The 7384-nt window shown below is 32.8% G+C and overlaps 1 pseudogene; it reads right to left on the bottom strand.

Annotated features, from left to right (window-relative positions):
• LOC149531728 (DNA repair protein recA homolog 3, mitochondrial pseudogene) overlaps positions 1-4633 on the bottom strand; it is a 69365-nt pseudogene extending 64732 nt beyond the window's left edge.
• Positions 4634-7384: the final 2751 nt, after the last annotated feature.

Raw genomic sequence — 7384 nt, forward strand, 5'->3', positions numbered from 1 at the left:
AAGTTTGTGAAACAAGCTACAAAAAACCTTGGCCCTTCTCTTCTCTTGTAGACTTCTTCACTGCCTCATCAGATTCCATGGATTCATTCTCACTGCTTCCACCATCTCCCAAATCCACCACTTGTACATGAGGGCTACTTGGCAAGAGAAGCACACGACTCTCAGATAGGAATGGACTGCCATGAACCTAAGGGGGAGGAGTGGCCGTAGTGTCTTTTGGTTCTTCTTCCTTTTTCTTCTCTACCTCTGACAGGGATCTAATTACTAGGAGGGAGCCACCCTAGCAAGTTTGAGCAAGGGGAATGTTCTTGTTAGGATGTTGATCACCTTTGCTTGATGGTTGGGCCAGTCCTTGGGTGATAGACGGTATTACATCTAATGTGTTACCTTGAGAGGAGGGAGTTGTTGTAGTTGCTAGAGAGGCTTGAGCTATGGCACTTTTCCTTTGCCTCTTCTTGGCTATGGTCCATTGGATCCATTTTCCAATCCTCTTGATAATCTGGGCCATCATGACATCTAAATCTTCACCTGTATCTTCATAAGGTTTGAGACTAAGAGGAGTGCCTCTTTACTTTGTTAGATAAGTGTTACTGTACATGTTTTTCCCATCATCTTCAACTCCTTCAACATCAAGATTGATTTCATACATTTTTACTTGATCTACTATAAGCCTGGTGAAAGCAAGGTCACCGCTAGTAAACTCATCTCTGCAATTAGCCTAGTAGTCTTTTATGGTGATCATATGTTTAATCACATTTCCAATCTAGAGAACATCTCTTGCATACCCGTTTGGATCAAACATAGGTCTCAAAACCTCATACATCTCTAACTTGTATTTCATCTCGAACACCTTAAGCATGTTCTTTGCATCAAAACAAGACTCACAACTGAAAGCTCCCACCTTCATCAAGAACTTGTAACCTTTCTTTTTTAAGCTTCTGCTCAACATGTTCACTTGAATTTCTTGTCTCATGGTCTCAATCAACATGATCATATCACTTGGGTATTTTGGTAGCTTCAAGGGGAATTCGTCAAAAGCTATAAGACACAAATATGAAAAGGATGAGACTTGGATGAAAAAGCTCCCAAATTGACTAATGGCTGCCATAGCTTTAGGGATGAATCTCCTCTCTGGACATCCCTGGAGCTCCCTACAAATTCTCATGGTAAATACATCATTAACTCTTATGTACTCTATAAAACTATTCTCCAACTATAATACAAGGGTAGAACTCATAAGACTTCACATCATTAGGAAAAATTTCTACCCTTGGCAGGCCTAGCCATAATTGTAGAGAAACTAACATATAAATGAGGAAAGAAGACATATAAAATGTGTTGTAGAATTTTGTAGCAGAAAGAGCATTGGACAGATTCTCACTTACCTCATAAGGCCAATCAACATATTGGGTGTCAGAACAAATAACTTGCACCAAGAAGAAATATTGCTGAACAAAATTCAAAGCTTCTACCTCACCTTTCAATCTGTACAAGAGGACTATGATGTTGACAATATCATGTTTGAGATTAGTCCCAAATAGAGTTCTAGGAAGCTTACTCTTGGCGCTCCATGGATTTTGGAACCATGATTGCATGATCTCCTTTCTCCATGAAGAATCGAGACCAAATAACATCAACATGCCATCACATTTGCATAACTTTATTCGAATAACAAAGAATCGAGACCAAATAACAAAGAATTGAGACCCTAGTTATGTGAATGTGATCGCATGTTGATGTTATTTGGTCTCGATTCTTTTAAAACCCAACCATGGTAATGTGATGGCATGCTCTATGAGATGTTTGTATTTATTGATTGTTATTGCTTTCTAGTCTTCTTGTGTGAAGCTGAGGTGTATGTATTTGAGACACTTAACAATTTTTGAGTCATTGATCAGTTATCCTTGGACTACTTTCCAGTCACCATGATGGGATTGAAGTGTTTGTTTTGATCTTGATGATGTCATGTTGTGACATGTTTTGACTTGACCATTTTGGAGTCTTCGATCAATATGATTTATTTCAAGATTCCTTACGGTTGCTTGTTGAGAACTGATGGATGTTGTGATTTATCATTGATATGGATATTGAGATTTATTTTAGAATACTATACGGTTGCTCGATGGGGACCGATGGTTATTGTGATTATCATTGATACCTTCAGTTGCCAATAGAGAACTATTATGGTCATGATTATCAATGGATGCTTTTCAGTTGCTCATGGAGATTTGATGTTCTTATTTTGATTATCTTTTGGTATTTTTCTGGTCACTTGTATAGGACTGAGGTGATTTTACTATGATTTTGTGATTTGTGATTTCATGAGCCTAGGGTAGGTTATCTATTTGTAGTATAGGGAAGTGGCTTGCAATGAGGGTTGGGGCCCTAAGTGGCTGCTAGGGTAACTCATTGTAAGTTAATTAATAAGTGAAAATATTTACACTAAATGGGGATTAAAATGAACCTAATAAGAAAATTGTATATGCCCTTGTTCACATTTTTCTAGATACATTGTTGCTATCATGGGCGAACTCTGTTAGATTAGTTTCATGTTGATGGTTAGTTGCATTGTTTTGAGACTATCAAATATTGTGCTATGGATTCAGTTGATATATATGACGTGATTATTTAGACTCTATATTTCATATATGCATGATGATTATTACATTATTTCCAGTTATTGATGATGATTAGTTAGATGGTTTATTATCATATCTGTTTTCTTATGGATACCTACCCCATACTTGCATGTGTATGGTGTGCATGTTATTTCTCTTATTGTATGGCATTTTTGATGTGGTTAAGGAAGGGAGTCGTAGTCACCTGCTAGTTGGGATCTACATGATGCACCACTTCCTGCCATTGCCTATTTAGCTTAGCACGCGCACACACACACACACACACACACACACACACATATATATTGTATGTACATGCATGGATTTTATACAGGTTGCAGGTATCGAGTATCGACTTCCTTGAATTGTCAGGATGAGCATACCCTATCACACTATCTCAATGGTAAGAGAGGGGAGATAAATTCTCAAGTCCAAATCCTAAACCCTTAAACCTTTTTTCATAGAGAGGTAGGACAAGTATCTGAGATATTTTACCTTCCGAATGTGTCGGATGACATAATTCATGATTTTAACCCTTCAAATTGATTTTGTATGAATTGTTCTATGATGGGTTTTTATATTTTATCTTGGAGGTCTATGGTGAATTTTCTATTAATTAAGTCTTAAATTAAAAAGATTTAATTAATAATTTAATTATTTTGGAAAAATTAATATTATATCATGATCTTTTGATATTTTGATTTTAATTAAATGGGAATTAAATAAAAGAAATTAAAATTTATAATAGAAAAGATAAAAGAATTAAAATAAAAGTTATAAATCTGCCTAGGAGTAAACGCACCTCTTCAATGCACGTATGTCTACAACACAGGAGTTAGCACACAAATTAAGCACATGGTGTCTACAACCTTGTGACTCATCTAGAAGGTTGGAAAAGAGTCATGCTTAGTTGTCAACACCTTCTGGTTGTTTTTGGAGACATTCTAGGTGCTTCCTAAGAGTTCTTTATATTCAGGCATTCCTAGAAGCTTGGGGAGCATTTTTGGAGGACTCGAGAATGTTGGAGAAGGAAGGAGCTTGCTCTGTGGATTCTAAGGAGAAATGATTTAGCATCAGTGTCCAGGTAGACACTCATGATTTTTGGCTTATGATATTCTACTTCTTGCACTTCCTGTCTTCTTCATGTCTTCTAAATGCTTTTTGAGGATTTTTATATCTTGGTTATATGTATTCTTGTTATGGGTAGTTAAATTCTATATGAGAAAATCTCACATGTGCAGATCTAAGGAATCTATGGGGCTAGGGTTTTCAGATGTGTACGAACAAACCTATTAGATGGATTAATGGGTAAATTTAGAGAACAATTATTTAAAAAAAAAGAAATTCTTAACTTATAGATTTAGAAAGCCTTGTTTGTTTAAAAACTACGTATATATTCTCTTTTCAAATTATGCAAATTTGCATATATATAAAAATATAAATAAATAAATATATATATATATGTTTATTATTAAAAATGCTGTAATACTTAGTAATATTTTGCATGTATATATATATACACATATATATATATATATATATACATATATATATATATATATATATATATACAAATATGTATATACATATATATACATATATACATACAAATATGTATATACATATATATACATATATACATACAAATATGTATATACATATATATACATATATACATACAAATATGTATATACATATATATATACATATATACATATATATGTATATACATATGTTTATTTAAAAAAAAAATGTGACATTGAAAAATACATATTAAAACAATCCGGATCACGCATGCTATAAACATTTTTGAAAAATGTTTATATATATATATATATATATATATAAGGATGGGAGGGGGGGTTTCACCCCACCCTGTTCCCTTTTAAGATCATCGGTAGTCTGTGCCTGCTGTTAGCAGGTACTGCAACTGCTGTTGCAGGCCTTGCGACAGAGGCAGGACCACATGGCACTGTCGTAGGTAATGTGGCTATGGCTTTAAAGCCTGCATCCATGTTTAAAAATGTAGAGTTAATACTTTTATAAATATGCATCATTTTATAATATGATTCATATTCAATTCGGTTGATAATAGCTTTTCGAATTTGTAATAATATTGTAAGTTTTATTAATAAGTAAATAAATAAATAAATAAATAAATAAATAAATATGTATATATATATGTATATATAGGTATTAAATATATTAAATATGTGATTTAATTTTATATATATATATATATATATATATATATATATATATATCCAATGTTTGACTTTAACATTGTTACTTTATAAATGTTAAATGTTGATAATTGTTAAATATGAATTATCAATTTAATAATAATTTGCTAATTGTTGTTAGATCAAAAATAGATATTAAATTCATTAAAAATAATGAATCTAGTATTGTAGTTTTATTAATAAATTTAACTTATTAGTATTTATTAACAAGTTATTATTAGATTATTAATTTGAATATTAATGGGTTATAAAGTAGTTGATTTTTAATTTAAGAGATTATTGCTAAATTATTAATCGACCGTTATCCATTGACTTGTTAACATAGATATGTAATTATTAATTAATTAAATTAACGCTAGACTTTATTAAATTGATAATTAGGTTATACAACGAAGTTTTAATTGATTTGATTTAATTGAAAGTTTATAGGCCTTATCCTAATAATTTGAATAAGGGGGAACACTTCTTAGAGATAAGGAAGTTTTATCTAATCATTAATAAAATTGACTTAAGTAAAACAAAGTGAATTATTTAATAAGTAAATAATTATCTAGGGAATTGTTCTATATCATAATCAAGGGGATAGATGGGTTGACTTGTAGATTAATGAAGAACCTTATACACTTGAAATATATATTTGAAAACAAAAATTGAAACCCCACACTTAATTCAACTAAGTTATTTTAAACAAACCAAAACATGTGCTTGCATTTTGTGTTTTCTCTATGCTTCTTGTTTTGGGTTTTTGGGTTGACTAGTTGTTGACCAGTTATAGGACATCTACCAGAGGCTTGGGAGTTATGATTGTGATGTCATGATGATATCTTTTGATCTCGATTCTTTATAAACCCAAACATGGTAATGTGATGGTATGCTCTATGAGATGTTTGTATTTATTGATTGTTATTGCTCATCAGTCTTCTTGAGTGAAGCTGAGTTACATGTATTTGAGACACTTGACTTAACCATTTTGAGTCATCGATTAGTTATCCTTGGATTACTTTCTAGTCACCATGATAAGACTGAAGTGTTGATTTATTTCTTGATGTTGTCATATTGTGACATGTTTTGACTCGACCATTTTGGAGTCTTTGATCAATATTATTTTATTTGAGATACGTGTTGGTTACTTGTTCAGAACCAATGATTATTGTGATTATCAGTGATACCTTTAGTTGCCAATAGAGAACTGTTATGGTCATGATTATTTATGGATGCTTTTCAGTTGCTCATGGAGATTTGATGCTCTTTTATGGATTATCTTTTGGTATTTTTCCAGTCGGTTGTATAGGATTGTGGTGATTTTGTGACTTATGATTCCATGAGCTTAGGATAGGTTATCTACTTGTAGTGTTGGGAAGTGGCTTGCAATCGAGCCCGGGGCCCTAAGAGGCTACCAGGGTAACTCATTGTAAGTTGTTTTAATAAGCAAAAATATTAACACCTAATACTGACTTAATGAACCTAAAAAGATAATTATTTTGTTCTCGCCTATGCCTTGAATGCTAGTACAGACTAGGATGAGAGCAGAGAGAACGCTTGGTTGTGACCTTGCATTCCGTAGTATGCCTCATTTGTATGAGAGGATACTAGTGGCTACATAGGGATCATTAGGGGGCCGAGGTCTATTGGGAGACTACCAAGGTAACTCTAGCATGATCCATGCAATGAAACTTTATCGCTTGCATAGTAAGTTTCCTACATGTCTTTATTGTGCCTCTGGGATTAGATGTCAATTTGTGATTAGAACTTTTGAGTTTGTATACTTTTAGGATTCCTGAACTTAGAAAGTGTTTGTTCTTTATGATTTGATAACCTGTTTGAGACTTGAGATTATCTCCTCAGCGTGATGGGAGTGGACCATTTAGGTTTCACAAGGTTGAGTGGTAGTGCTTTTTTCACTCTTACCATTTGAGATCCGTTTGAGACACTATGGCTGATGCATTCTTTGTTGGCATCTATCTTCATTCTATTCATGGATTATGATGGTGGACACGTATCCTTACATTGATGATTAGCATATGATAGATGATGTTATTTACTTATCTTATGCTTATTTTGCATGATTAGATTTCTTTATGCGTATGATGTAGTATGTTTTAGGAGTGACATTCCTACTATGATAATATCGATGATCTCTTCGATGATTTGGGATGTTACGCATGTAGGGATGGCTAGGGCCCATGATGGTCTAATGATGTTTTTTACAGTTGGGAGGAACCGTGCACTTAGTTAATTATGTTTGTGATATTTGGATATCTTTTATGATGGATGTTTATATCTTTTATGATGATGTATCATGTATGATGTGTGAATACATTTACTTTATTGCATCATGGACTAGAATAAAGATGATGATGTACTTTATTTTCACATATGTATATTCTTTTAAGCCTTTCATACCCTGTGGCATGTATAGTGGATGATAGAGCATTCTAAAATGTAATTTACTAAAGGGACATTTGAAACAAAGTATATTATTTTAAGAATGTTGGATTTATCATTATTATTTCCATGAGGATG

Source organism: Cupressus sempervirens, chromosome 11, assembly GCF_028749045.1.
Source record: "Cupressus sempervirens isolate cs-2001-9-10 chromosome 11, ASM2874904v1, whole genome shotgun sequence".
NCBI classification, from domain to species: Eukaryota; Viridiplantae; Streptophyta; class Pinopsida; order Cupressales; family Cupressaceae; genus Cupressus; species Cupressus sempervirens.